This window comes from Pinus tabuliformis, chromosome Q (genome assembly GCF_031772625.1).
Source record: "Pinus tabuliformis cultivar Carrire ecotype Pingquan chromosome Q, CPIR1, whole genome shotgun sequence".
NCBI lineage: Eukaryota > Viridiplantae > Streptophyta > Pinopsida > Pinales > Pinaceae > Pinus > Pinus tabuliformis.
In genome coordinates, this window is record NC_142296.1 from 647,736,193 (window position 1) to 647,752,447 (window position 16,255).

A 16,255-nucleotide genomic window follows, 5' to 3' on the forward strand; every position below is an offset into this window, starting at 1 on the left:
GGCACACGACGGGCGCGTGCCGAATGAGCTTGCAACGTTATGCGGACACTTTGCGACGAAAAATGCGACGAACGGGCAGACTTATGCAACGATAAGGAGCGTGTGGTAAAATACGACTAAGTGTTGGACCTTTATATGCGATGGTGGATGAGCGCTAAAACACCAAGCCGACATATATATGGGGGCATGTTATTATGATTTGGGGGTCGGCCTTATGGCTGTACACACCCCTTGAGAACATGTTGACATGCGTATATATATGGCACGTGAGAAGGCCATTTGAACCAACGCACTTCGCTTGAAGACTCTCGCATAAAGACAAGGGTAAAAAGTGCGAAGTCTTAGAAGAATATGCGCACATCTCATGCGCATAAGGATTAAAGACTTTGTAAAGTTTGTCTTATGTGAACAGTGGACAAGGGTGCATAGGTTAAGGAAGTTCTAGCGTGCAGTTTTATGCAGGATTTGGTAGGAAGGTTGAGTGGCTCGGGTGAGCACTCCTTCTTATGCAAAGGTGTAGAAAATGATGTATAAGGCTGTTCTATGCCTGTTGTAAAATTATAAGTTTGTCAAGCACACTTGTATTGTAAAATTGAAGAAGTTGTTATAATATACTGTTGGGTAGACTTTCTGGGAGTTGCCCCTCCTGTTGTACTTGATTATTGCAATTGTTGTTCTCGGTTAATTGTACATGAATGATGAATAAGAATGGTCTTCATTAAAGTATAAAGGATATTGCTTTTACTCGGTTGCAAAATATAAGTTAAGTATGTTTATGTTGGAAAAAGGCGTAGTCCATAAACGTTAGTATTGTTAAAAAGAAAGCGTTCGGTGGTGCTGCACCTCGCTACAAGCGGTTGGAAGATCACCGCAGGTGTAGGGGCGTGACAGTTGGTATCAGAGCTCGGTCAGGAGCTGGTGGAGCAAGTGTGAGGACACTTGGAAATTGATGACAGGTGAAGCCGATGCAGATAAGGTTATGGAGAAATCATGGATGAATAGTCTGGGTTTCGTAGACTTGATGGTTCATGGCAAGACCATTCAAGCTCTAGTAGACACAGGTGCTACACATAACTTTATGACAACACGGTTAGCAAAAGAGACTGGGCTGGAGGTCAAGGCAGTGAACTCTAGAGCTAAGGTGGCAGGTTTAGTACACGATGTACCTATACAGATGAAAGAATGGAAGGGTCAGTTGGACTTCATAGTGATGGAGATGAATGACTTCGATGTGATACTTGGACAAGAATTCTTGAAGGGCAACAAGGCTATTGTTGTCCCCTTCTGTGATGAAGATGTTGCAGGCATGACTACGATGGAGGATGAACTTGAGGCTGATCAAGTTGAACCAGGATCGTGCAGTTTGTCAACATGGATGGATGAGGTCACTCACATGGAGGAGCCTCATGATGATGAAATAAGTGATGATACTTGTGTTTCATTTGAGCATTTGGGAGATGGACCATGTGCAGGGAAGGGCAAATCCAGTTTGCCAAGGCAAGAGGACATCTTACCATGGATGACTATGATGGAACCTTGTATGGAAGAACAAGGATTGTCAACCGTTGCAGGGCTTGTTGGGGCTACTTGTGACCTTATGGTTGAAGGTGCAAGGACCCGTGACAAGGGGGGAACTTGATGATCGTTGTGGAAGATTGAGTCATGCTTTAGCCACATGGAGAATTGGCTAAGTGCCCGGCATGACTCATGGACAGGTTGAGGAGGGCACACACTTGTGATGTTTTGGGTGGACTTCTCATGGTCGAGACCAAGAGCAAGTCTTGGTGGACACTTTGGTGGAGGAGCTATGGTGAAGGAACTCATGACATGATGATGATGAGATGGTTGGGTGACCGAGTTCACTAAACCGAAAGTTGAAGACTTGGATGGGAGGTCAGATGTTGTGATGTGTCTACTTGGTTGGACTACATGGGCAACTTAGTCATAGACATCAGGTTGGAAACTTGAAGACATGGAGCATGGCAGATCTATGCAAGGACATTGTGTGGAAGCACTTGTAGAGATGTCAAGGGACATCCAAAGAGGAGTGCCAAGGCAGGAATGTTATGCAGGAGGACTTGCTAGTGTGACATGGGGACTTGAGGATGGCACATTACAGATGATGAAGAGAACTTCATGGACCTGAATGGGGCACATCAAGAGTTGATAAGATTGGAGACTTGAGGATGGCACATTGCAGATGATGAAGAAGGCTTCATGGACCTGAATGGGGCACATCAAGAGTTGATAAGATTGGAGACTTGAGGATGGCACATTGCAGATGATGGAGAGGACTTCATGGACCTGAATGGGGCAAATCGAGAGTTGATTACTTGGATGGAGTTGTGAGCAGCTATGGAGCATTCCTACTACATGGGGAGCTGAGGCATATTGTATGCTTGCTGAGGTGTTGGTTGGAGATGGCTCATGGAGCTCATGATGACATGAGATTGTTGTAACTTTTAGGGACTTCATGTACGGTGGACTTAGAAGATCTGATGCATTAAGGAGCTGAGGTCAGGTGACTTTGATGCAGTATGGGATGCATACTTTCAAAGTGCATGTATGGGCATGGCTTGGAAGAGTGACTTGATGTGGAGGATCGATGAGGCACTTTGGAGTGATGGAGTTACAATGATGATGATGATGCTTTGGTGATACACTTGAGCATGGGTTGAGCCGAGACTCAACTACTTTCTATACATGGGAGCTGATTTGATCAAGGATCATGGGCAGCACATGGATAGGTGAGACAAGTGCATACTTGTTTCTATGAAGACTTGAGGGTGGCACATTGCAGATGATGAAGAGAGCTTCATGGACCTGAATGGGGCACATCAAGAGTCGGTTTGAGGAGATGTTCCCTTCACTTGGAGGAGACACACACATGGACAACATGTTGCAGATGAGATGGATGGAGTTTCCATGGACCTGAGCATGGATTATGGAGATACATACTTTGGTATGGTGAGCTTGGTGGCAGCGGTCACTAGGCCGGGACATAGTGGAGAAAGAGTCTCTACATATGTTGCAAGGATGTTTGCCTTGTGTGTAAAAAGGTCGACATCGTGGATGAATGATGATCTTGGTAGAGAGCTACCAGGATGATATGTTGTCGAGGACGACAACGATTTCAGGTGGAGGAGAATGTAAGGACCTCCGGTTGCGGGTGCGACGGGCGTCGGGCGGGCGATCGTGCACGGGCGCGGGCGGGCGCACGACGGGCGCGTGCCGAACGAGCTTGCGACGTTATGCGGACACTTTGCGATGAAAAATGCGACGAACTGGCAGACTTATGCGACGATAAGGAGCGTGTGGTAAAATACAACTAAGTGCTGGACCTTTATATGCGATGGTGGATGAGCGCTAAAACACCAGGCCAACATATATATGGGGGCACGTTATTATGATTTGGGGGTCAGCCTTATGGCTGTACACACCCCTTGAGAACACGTTGACATGCATATATATATGGCACGTGAGAAGGCCATTTGAACCAACGCACTTCGCTTGAAGACTCTCGCATAAAGACAAGGGTAAAAAGTGCGAAGTCTTAGAAGAATATGCGCACATCTCATGCGCATAAGGATTAAAGACTTTGTAAAGTTTGTCTTATGTGAACAGTGGACAAGGGTGCATATGTTAAGGAAGTTCTAGCGTGCAGTTTTATGCAGGATTTGGTAGGAAGGTTGAGTGGCTCGGGTGAGCACTCCTTCTTATGCAAAGGTGTAGAAAATGATGTATAAGGCTGTTCTATGCCTGTTGTAAAATTATAAGTTTGTCAAGCACACTTGTATTGTAAAATTGAAGAAGCTGTTATAATATACTGTTGGGCAGACTTTCTGGGAGTTGCCCCTCTCGTTGTACTTGATTATTGCAATTGGTGTTCTCGGTTAATTGTACATGAATGATGAATAAGAATGGTCTTCATTAAAGTATAAAGGATATTGCTTTTACTCGGTTGCAAAATATAAGTTAAGTATGTTTATGTTGGAAAAAGGCGTAGTCCATAAACGTTAGTATTGTTAAAAAGAAAGCGTTCGGTGGTGCCGCACCTCGCTACAAGCGGTTGGAAGATCACCGCAGGTGTAGGAGCGTGACAGTTGGTATCAGAGCTCGGTCAGGAGCTGGTGGAGCATAAACATAAGACATGAGCAAATGTTTCTCTTATATAAATATGTAAACAAATTAATGGGTTAATTAGTTAGAATTAATTTGTTTACATATTTATATATTATAAGATAAGTTCCGTTATGTAACTACTTCCCTTTAGTTTTACCTTTTAAGCGAACTAATGATACCATTTATAATTTATTTTTATATTTTCATTTATATATTTATCTATATATATATATTTATTTTACACCTAATATAACTAAATTTGACCTTGCTCCTTAAGTCAATTTTTTGCCCAGGTAACCGTTGGTGTCTCTGCTCTAACTATTTAAACAGGCTAAGCTAGATCTGTTTTTCAACTTGTCCTACGATGAACCATACTGGTTGGTTCGAAACGCGTCGACAAAAAGTATTAAATGTATAAAATTAAATTGCGATGCAAATTTCTTTTATTTTTTTTAAGTTTTATATTTTAAAAAAAGTTTGTATTTTAAGAAGTTTGTTTATTTTGGAGTTTTATAAATTTGAAATTAAGATGGATTTAGGTTAGTTATTAATCTAAAAAATGAATGTACCTCAAATAGTGCACTCCAATAAAAATAATTTGTTTTTTTTAATTCATTACTTCTTAATTTGTTTCTCCTTAATTCATTGTTCCTAATAGAGTGAATGGATAAATTGCTATATATAAAGAGTAATGCAATTAATATGTAATTTGGTTTTTTTTTCTTTTCCTTTTTGTCACATACATTGTGAGTGAAGGGATAGATTGATATATGTAGAAAGTAATGCAATAAATATGTGATTTATTTTTCTTTTTCTTTTGCCACATACATTGTGTTATTTCATGTGACAACATCTTCCCCATTGTGTATTGTAAAGTGCTTATTAACATAAATCTATGTCTTTTTTTTAATATATATAACAAAATTCCCCACAAGGGATGTCATACAGTCATGACACGGCTTAATAATGTGCAAGGAAGTGTGGACTGGGGAATTAACATCTCATACACTTGGCAATCAAAGAAGGCAATGGTTCATATAGGTTCATTAATGATTAATTTCATGGTGGTTGGTGTCCAAATGGGTTGTTCAATGGCCTCCTCCATGCTCAATACCCTTGACACCAATACTTGCAGTGATGGCCTTGCAATCTTGGAAGATAAAGTGAAAAGCAATAGGGCAAATGATAATTTGTGGATTAATTGGGAAAGGACAAATACATCAAATTGTAATTATTGCTCCTTGTTTATTTGGAATTTTTTGGTCAAACTGGATACCTGCTAGTATGAGGGAAAGTATGAGATGATTTCTCTGATGTGTTTCAAATTTAGGATAAGAAAGAAGTTTGGGAGGAAGTCTCATTCATGTTAAGATAAGCAACTTGACTCCTTGGAAAAAAAAACTATGCTTCATAGTTTTGGTAAGTTCTCCTTCTTTAGCCAACTTTTCTCAAGGCACGATATGTACAAATTCCCACAGGAGGTTGGTTCTAGTGTTTACCCCTCCCCTGCTATATTTTTTATGGTCTGGTTGTCTTTAGGATTCTCTCTCTTTTCTCTTTATAGTTTTGTCTCATCTCTATTTTTTTATTCAGGTCACCTTTGCATGTGAGGTCTTCCTTTAATTCTGGGTTCTTAATTTTTGTGTTAGAGTGCTTGATAGTTAGTCTCTCTGTTGGAATTCGAGTAGCTCGAAAGGTATTTTTAAGTGTTGAAAACCCACCAAAAGGAAGTTTGTTGGGCGAGTTACCCAAGTGGTTAGGGTTTTGGATCCAAAGTTGTGGGTTTAGGACCTAAGTTAAGAAATTAATTATTAAAAGGTTGAGTAGATAAAACCCTAAAGGACTAAGGATTACCTAAATGACCTAAGGAAAATTATAAATATGTGAGACCATGAGAGGTCAAACACAGCATAGCAATCCATCTTGTGAGAACAACAAGCCTAAGTGAGGGAATTGCAGATCAACAAGAGGAGGATGAGTTAAGTCGTATGTTTATGTTTTAGCAGAGGGATTATGCCCTAGAGAAGGAGGTTGAGTCTGTTTCAAGAGGAGGTTAAGGCTTTATGTGTTGCATCTACAAATTAGGAGGTTGGTCATGAGGTTTTGTGTCACCAAAATAAAGTCTGTGCAAGTTGTAGAGGGCTACAGGCTAGACCGCAAAGGGTTGCAAGCTAGGCTGCAAGCGAGCCTAAGTGGGGCCAAGAAGCCTCAGACGTTGAGCAGGGAACGCCAAGGTGCTTCAAAGTTGTGGGGGGCCAACCACAGTAATGAAAATGAGTGTTGTTCATTGTAGTGTGGATTGTTGAGCCAACATATGAAGCTTGTTTGGTGAAGGAAAACTAAGAAGCCTTAGATGTTGAGTAGGGAAGGCCAAGGTGCTTCAAAGTTGTGGGAGGCCAACGACGGTAATGAAAAAGGAGTGTTGTTCATTGTAGTGTGGATTGTTGAGCCAACATATGAAGTATGTTTGGTGAAGGAACACCAAACAACCAAATTTAAGGCTGAGAGTTAAGGGTGATAGGAGCAGCCCAATACCACGAGTAGTTGATTTAGGAACTCTGTGAGGAGGGAAACAAGTTGATTATGGCCTAAAGGAGTAGGCAAACCTTGACAAAAGAAGGTTGTTAGGTCTAAGGGAAGCCCTAACGACAAGAGAGTTTAAGTTGATATTTATGTAGTGGACTGAAGGAGAAGCCCTACTATGAGCAATTGTGTGATAAAGATTAATGGAGCTAATCGCTATATGATCTTAGAGGTAAAGGAAAACTAGGCATGTAAAGGGCAAAGAGGACAGAAAGATTTGGAGGCAAAAGACTGCCACGACAAGTAAGTCAAGCTATTTTGTTTTTGTTGTGATGGGCGGATTGAGGGTCTGAAGGATTAGAGCTCAAGCCCTAGATTTTGTATACTATGTATATTACTTTGTAGCAAGAGTTGGAAAGGGCCATGTTCCATGGTAAGGGAACCCTAGTGTTTTCTTATTAATGGACTAATTAGAAATATGATTTGGGCCCATATATTCTTTTGTACTCTTGTTGATTTCACTACTTATATTTTTTCGATATGCGAAGTGCTTCATAGTTGAGTATGTTCAACATGTTTATGTTCTAGTCTAGACATAGGCCAAACCTAGGGTACAAGGAAATTTCAACACTCTTCCTTCAATTGGGCCCAAGGTTCGTTAATGGCTTATGTTTATGTCGCTCATAGCAGGGTGGTTGAGTTGAAGCCCCTTAGGGTCCCTCCTTAGTGGCTCTATGTTTTATTTTGTTATCTTTGTTCCTTTGATGGCAGTGGGTGAGTGTTGCTTCCCCTAATTGCCGTTATCCCCTATTCTTAAATTCTCTACCCCTCACTCTTTTATAATATGTCTCAAGATCATCATCCCTCTAGATGCAAGGGATGTAATGGGACTCGACTCTCCCCTTCTATGAGAGCTTAGTTTGTAATAGAGCACTCAGCTTCAACCTATGCAACCAACATTTCATTGGAATTTTGTAAGGAAATTCATCAAGCAAAGGAAGAAGTTAGGGTGGAGGGAAGGTTCATCTCTAATGTTGAAATTCAAGAACAAGCTAATGGTTGGATTTCAAAGACTAGAAATACTCGTATAATACAAACTTGTTATATTTAGGGTGTGGACTTGTACTAGCTACTCAGAACTATTATGGGAAAGGTATTCATTGAGAGGTCGGAGACCCAATAAGAAATTCTCTTGTGTATTCATGAAGTTCAAAGGCAATTTCAAAAACTTTTTGACAAGGCATCTGCATTAGCAAAGTAAGTTGTGGATATGAAATTCTCCAATTTATAGGACGACATTGAAGAACCTACGACAATATAGGTGCACCCTCCATCAAGTTAAATGTTTATCTTGTTTATATTTGATTTTTGTTTCTCTAAGTAGCAAGGTTAGCAAGGTTGTGAATCACAAGTTAGTTAGGATTTACTTTTATGATATTATTTTAAACTCTATCAAACCTTTTATTTGTTTTGAGGATATGATATCACATATCCCAATAGTATGGACAAAAGCAATTTTTTCTGTGATACTCGTTTTGGTTTCCCAAGTGGTGGGCCACTGGCAACAAAAATAATATTATGTTTTCTTTATGCTAAACCGTAATAAGATGCTTTGCCCGAACTTTAAAATAATAACAATAACAAAACAAAAAAGTATTCTTGTCCTAAGAGGGGCTCCACAACCTAGTATGGTAGCTATGTTGTAAAAAGTTATGTAATGTAATGTTATGTTGACTCAATCAAATTATTTAAAATAAAGTATGGTAGTTATGTTGTAAAAAGTTATGTAATGTAATGTTATGTTGACTGAGTCAAATTATTTAAAAAAAAATTAAGATTAAAAAATATTATTAATTAATTAGCCGAAGGCTTCCTATTTCAACTTAAGGTGGATGAGGATTGTTGACTTTTATTTTATTTTTTTAATTGACTACCTAAATTGATTCTCAAGGGAATATGCTAGCATATGCTTGGTCTTATCAATAGTTGTAGTGTGTTAGAGAGTTTGTTAGGTTGCATTGACTTTTAATAAATTTAAAAAAATTGATGTCCACGCCCACCAATTTCTTAGGGATTTTCAAAGCATGCCTAATTTTAGAAAAACTACCTTATATCTTGGTTGTAAAGGATAGAAACTCTTCAACACTTCTATTTTTTTTATCAAAACCTGGGATTCTTAAGGGTTAGGTAAGATCAAAATTAATAATAATATTTTTGTTGCAATAGTTTTTTTTAGTTATATATTTAGTAGATACAATTGAAGCCTTTGCTATATCACCCACATTAATATTTTTAATGTGGTTGTACTAGTATAAGTTTGAGTTAGTCATTTGATAGGTTTACCTATGGTGGTTTATAAACCCATAATATTTGTTATGATCAAGCCTATTTCAAGACTTGAGGAAAACTATTATGAAATGCAAGAGTATCAATTGATGGATTTAAATTGGTAAATAATAATTTTATATAAATATGTAAAAAAAGAAAATAAATAAATAATACTTATGATGAGGATTATGCCATGTGGTTAGGAAGAAAGAATAGAACCTTCCCATTTAAGTTCAATTCCTACCATTCTTTGAAATTTAAATTCAATTCATGCCATTTTTTAAAATTTTAAGTAGTAAAAATATTGAAGTGAGTAAGTCAAAACTTCAGTTAAAAATGAAAACAAACTTTATATTTTTCACCTATAAAAATCTTTATATCAAAAAAATATTTAATATATAGGAAAAAAATAATTATTATAAATTCCATGATAAATTAAATAAGGAAAAATAAAATACACTTTTCACTACTAAGTTATATGTATTTCTATATTAATTAGAAAGTATGTGATGGTTAGTCTATATTATGGAAACAGCAAATGTGGAATTAGAGAAAATGAAATCAAATACTACGAAAGCATAAACAACCTTAAATAACTTGAAATAAAATAAGTCAAAATGATGGAAAGAAACATTATTAAACTCACGTAATTACGTAATAATGAAAAAGTCTAGATTACAAATTTAAATAAAGTATGCGATTACTTTGTTAAAATGGCATCTCATGGGCGGTGCCTTTGCATAGAATATCCCTTGCACGAATGATGAGTGTTAGGGTTAGTACCAATGAGTACAAACGAAAACGAAAATGATGTGGAGCCAATAACCATGATAATAGTTGTTAGCCACCTTGGTCTATCGCCAAAATATATGTAGATTTTGTTATGTCATTTGTCCCTTTGAATGTTGATTTTCACATCATATAACTTGTACCTTTAATATGCAACAAGGTCCAAATACTCATCATATTATCAACATTCTTGTCCTTCATGATTATGTCAGGACATATGCTTGAATGAGCATATTTCAGGATGTGGAGATCTTAAGTTCTCATGGTGATTCAATCAAATTTATTTCACTAGAAAAGTGAATTTATCCATATTCAAGGTATAGGAAAAGTGAATTTATCCATATTCAAGGGTATATACCTAGTATAGATATATTGGAGGGACAAAATTCACTTAGAATTGTGTTTGTTTAAAGTATTCATAACAAGTAAATTAAGTTTTTGAGTTTTGTGTTTGGAATTATAATTATAATAATATATTTATGTTTAGTAAATACTAATATGTTATATTCTGTTAATTTAAAATTTCATCTTACGTAATAATGATGTAAAGGTATATGATTAATAATAATTACAATAATGAGTTGGTAATGACTTTATTTGTTACAAATTATGTTGGTCATGGAATTGACATGACTTTATTTGTTACAAATTATGTTGGTCACGGAATTGACTCACATTAACATGTAATAAGTATTGTTTGCCTTTTTATTTTAGTGGATGAATAGGTAAATGCATTATTTATCATCTATCACATAAGAATAACTATAAGAACATTGATTGTTGCACTCACACATAGCTTTCATAAGTAAATTGTTTTCCTAGTATAATTAATTAATTGTTATTTTTTATCACATGTGGATAACTGTAAGTACATCGATCACTACAATCACATCTAGTTCTCATAAATAAGATCTTTCTGGGTGTAATTAATGAACTATTATTTTTTCCCTCGAGTTTTTGATAATCCTACTTACATCACATCAACCAACTAGATTAAAGGGATTGATTATTTTACATGTTTCAAGTTATTTGAATCATGCTTCCTCTACACCCTCCCAATAAAACAACTAAGGATGGAGATTTGTGGAAGAGGGAATAACTACTTAATTATAATTATATCAATGTACACAACACACCTCTAAATGGATGAGGCAAGATCCTTACTAGATGTTAGAGGCTTTGATGTTTTAATACCTTTTTTTAGTCACCCAATCATGATTTTTCACAAGTCTGTCAAGTTTATTATTCTTTTGAATTTAACTTAAGAATCTTTTACGCATAAAAAAAAGTCCACTAGATATTCATGCACAAAATAAAGTTTGTATTTGAAAGTAACATATCCATAATCTAATAAATATGTCAAAATGTGTTTATTGTTCTAATATAAAGTGTCAAAGTCATAACCTTGAGGGTGAGCTCAATTGGTCGAGTTCCCATTACTAAAGCACCTTGCTAATGGGAGGTCACAGGGTCAATTCTCCTTGACACTCTCAGGGTTAGGCTCTGCTAATAAGTCAACAAGATGTGATTCCTTTAGGTCGATCTGCCCGGATTTTTCCCCGGGAAAAAAAATAAAGTGTCAAATTCATCATAATCATTGTAAATAAGACTAGCCCAAAAGGTTAGCTCAAACAATCATGAGCTAGATAGGAAATTTCACCCTTAAAGTTGGGGAGGTTATAGGTTTGACTCTTGTGGTCCCCTTGGGGTCAAGTTCCATAACCAAGGCAGATAGTTTACCCATTTGCCACCCACAAATCACAAAGAAATATTGGGAGGGTTTTCCACAAGGTTTTTCCTTGGAAAAAACTACCATAAACAAAATTATAAATGTTGTGTTCATAAATACAACATTTTAGTGTAAGTGAATAAATCTAGACAAATTTTGTATACAAACATAGCTTTTATTATTTGATATTTTGTACAATGCCACTTATATTAAACCAATATATTAACCTTAGATCTATTAAGTACCGAGAGAGATAAAAATTAAATTGAGGGACAAACCTTGTGGTACTTACTATTGTTTATTTTATCTTATTATTAATATGTATTTTTTAAAAGCTTCGCATGGGGTTTCAAACCAGTGACCATCATGCAAGGAGGGTCTTAAAAGTGCACCCATTTAACAATTTTTCTATGCCCCATGGGCATTTGTTTTAATAAGAAACAAGGAAAACTATTATATTAAAATACATTGAGCTAAAGCTTGTTTTAGATACATGATTTACATAAGTAATTTGAAACCAATGGACACGGTTGGAATGGAGTATGTATCAATGATCGTCTACAAAATTCTGACGTTGAAGTTTTTGAACAAAATGCTACAATATCTATAGTATTCCACTTGTACATTTGTCAATACTAACCTAACAAAAAACAAAATTTACAAAGCATCAAAATGTTACATTAAACCATGAGGAATTACTCCTCTACTTTGATTTATGAGTCTCTTAATTAACCATTAAGGAAAGGGGACATACCCCTTTTCCCCTACCACCAAAGTTCACTTGATTTACCCTTGATCCCAAATTAGCCATGTGATCAACCTTGGAGTTGTTTGATCTAAGAACATGTAGACAATTCTTCTTAGGAGTAGATTGATACAATTGTTAAATCTACTTGAAAATCTAACTTAACTATTTATCTGAAGGGAGAGATCCTTAATATAAATTATGGATTATATTCAAGGAATCACCAAAAAAATCACCTCCTAGATTACCAAATTCACAATTTGCCTCAAACCCTGATATAAGGCATAAGCTTCAACAACATTATTGGAAGTGTGACCTAAACCCCAAGCATACCTATGTTCTTCTTGATTCTTAGGGCAAAAAATTACCACCCCCCCACCTCTTGCTCCTACCATCCCTGGGTTTCTTTTTGTTGCTTCGTCGAAGCTTAAGAAGAAATGTTTATGCTCCAAAAGCCACTGAGCAAATTCCTCCTTAAATAATCTTACTTTCCAACTCTCATTGAGATGTGTTTTCTCCCTAGTGGCCCACTTAGGATCAAAAGCTTTAATCCATTTTGATTCCTCCCCATCCAACTTTTGATCCTCTTCATTTATTTTCTTACCTTGTAAAGATCCTCCAAGAAGCGTTATTGCGAATCATGTCATCTTAATGACATCTATCCTTTCATCTTGAAAAACAACTCGATTTCTAGGTAGCCAAATTTTCCAACAAACATATTTAGGCGACACTTCCCAGATTCTCTTCATTAATTTTTAACTGCAAATGAGCCATTATAGAATTTTCCCCATTTTCCCAACAAGTCTTGCAACGAACAAGGGCATATTACCCTTGATTTTAGTTGAGACAAGATCGCTCCCCAAACTTAAGCATGAAATCACATTCCATGAAGAGATGATTTATATTTTCAGTAGCGCGCTTGCACAAGGCACACAAGGAAGGTCCAATAATTCCCCTTTTCAATATATTCTTAGTTGTTAGGATCTTCCTATGAGTTAATTTCCAACAAAAAATATTAATTTTTGGGAGGTAGTCCAAGCTCCAAATAAAGTCCCAAAGCCAAGAAGAGGGAACCATAATATCAAGGAAGAGCAAAGATCGATAACCTCTTTTAACATAATATAAATCACCTACCCAACCCCAAGAGTCTCGATCTAACAAGGAGGAAAGAGAACATATAGCAAGAGTAGATTTGAGAGACCTACAAATACTAACAAGGTGACCCAGAGTGTTACCCCAAGCCCAGCTCAACCAATGCCCATCAAATGACCAAGAGGAGATATCCCACAGAGAAATATTATGTTGGGAAATCAACTAATTATGCAGGGGATGGAATAAGGGATTTGAGCCCAGAGTAGGATTTCCCATAATTCCCTCAATCCAATTTTTTATTTATTTCCCATTTCCTAGATTCCAAGTAAGCTTAGACCTAATTAAATGAATAGAAGCGACCATCAAATGCCATATTTGGGATACCTCTATTGTGAGGTTTATGATGAATACAAGATTTTCTTGCCCCGTTAAGGTAAGTTTTTTGAAGCACTTGTTTCCACCAATCATTGTCCCTTGTGATTAGTTGAGATTAGCTACCAAAACAGGTTTCCACAAGGGATATATTCATTAGAAGGAGGTCTCTTATTCCTAACCCCCCATGCCTTTTGTAAGCCCAACCACCTTCCAATTCACCAAATAAAACTTTTTAGAATTTGTCTTTCCGTCTTCATAAAAAATGCCTGAGTTCTTGACCCATTTGTTTCCTGACCGAGATGGGGAACAACAAAGATGAACTAGAATTAATATTCCATCAAGATTTAACCAATGAGCCCCCCATAGCTCAAATTTGTATTTAAATTTGTTAATAGCATGACCCTAAGAAGGACAAGGGAATGTTTTGAAACATATGTGTAGGCCCAAATATCTTAATCTAGTCCACTCATCCCTTCCTTCTATCCCCAAAACTATTAATATCCTCCCATGCAATAGTTTGTTGATATTCCAAGAATATAAATGTCTTTTACCGTCGTTTATCAATCTTCTTGAGACCCGCACAAAATCATCCAAAACATATATGAAGCGCTACAATATAATGCAAGAGGCACCACTAAGAAGGATTATCTCATCAGCAAACTAGGCGTGATTTATGCTTTGTATACCTTCTAAGAATTATGCTCCAGGGAAGGAGTGATATCTTCGTTCAAATTCCATCTTCCTACTCAAGGATTCAACCATGAGAATGTAAAGAATGGGGGAGAAGGGGCACCCCTGCCTAAGATCCCTGGAATATTTAAAGAATCCAATCACATATCCATTAACAACAAGAGCAATCCAAGGCCCATAAATACAAACATTGATCCAATATATAAAAATAAAAGAGAACCCCATTTTTCTTAAAATATCAAAGAGAAAGGAATAATGCACATGATCAAAGGAATTGTCCATGTCTAAGTGTATGACTATCCCTTTGTCTCCTCTACACTTGTTGGAGTGCATGGCTTCCTGCACTAAAACAAAGTAGTCCATTAAATGCCTCTTACTAATGAACCCTCCTTGATTTTCGGAGAGCAGATTGGGAAGAAAAGGCACAAGTCTCTGAGCAATAATCTTTGTAATAATATTATATAAGAAATTACAAAGAGAAATGTGTCTAAAGAAAGAGAAAGAAGAGGGTCTTACATTTTTAAGAACTGTTGACAGTGTTGGATGGTGCCAACATTGTTAAGGGATCTCCCCGATGTGAAGTCCCAATTAGACCTCACATTGTTTGGCGTAAGTGTCCCATCCGGTCATATGGTCCAACCACCATTGGGATGGTTTTCCAAGATATGCCTTGGTTGCGATCAAACACAAGAGAACACACACCTCCTTGGGGCAACAAGAATGTGAGCTTTGTGATACACCGAATGTAAGGTATACAAAGGAGACTTCCATGGCTAGTGAGGGAAACGGGCCATTGGTTAGAAAAGTAATAGTACTATCCTTAAGGGGGATCCAAGAAGATAGGGAAAGACTTGTTGAATACCTGCAAATTAATCCACATAATAAACAACAATCGTTAAATCATAACAACACTCATTCAATAACATGTATAACTAAGCAACAAATTATTTCATAAACTTAGTATGTAATTAAAACAACATATGCCATAAACATAACCAAAATAGTCCAACTACATCTATGATACATGTATGAAGAAGTGATGAATGATTGAGCTTCTGATTATAAGTGCAACATCCCCCAAGTACACTGTTACATAGAAGAAACACTATATCCAATGGTGGAACACGAAGCCACAACTTGCTTCTCCAAAGAATGATTTATCTCATATGTCTAACAAGAGAAGCCAAGGCAAGACCTTTAGAATCTAAACCTTCCAAAAATTCCTCTTCCCTGAGTTATGAGGAGTTGTTTATAACAAGTAACAATGACCTTTGAGCTTCCTCATGAATCTTTGACTTCTATGACTATTATGATTATTCATATTCTATACATGACTCATTACATTCCAATGTGTGGTTGTTCACATTCCAAATGTGTTCCTTGGACTTCATTACATATCATTTATTACATAAGGCAAATTATAAATGAGACGATGGCTATATAATACAAAAAATATAATGGGACAAAGACTGTTCAGATGGACAAATCATTTGCCTCCTCATGGAGTTCACTTGTAATGTAAGTGTACCATGCTTTGAACTCCTTTGTGATGGCTTCAACCTGAACTGGCAAGTACCCTTTGTGGCGCATCTTCAAATCTAATGCCTCTGTCAGTATGTTCTTGGAGTTTGACTGTACATTATTCCACAGCCATAAGAGCTTCATATGAGCTTTGACCGATGTGATGGTGTATTGTATAATGATGTCCTTGGTAACCTCCAAGCCTTCTTGTTCTGTTGCTTGTTTGATTTGTTAAATATATTCCCTGATATCCTAGAAGATGACTTCTTTGCCTCTAATTACTTCAAATGATATGATGGCGGGCATCCCATGTTTATGTGTTAGAGACTCAAACCCATTAT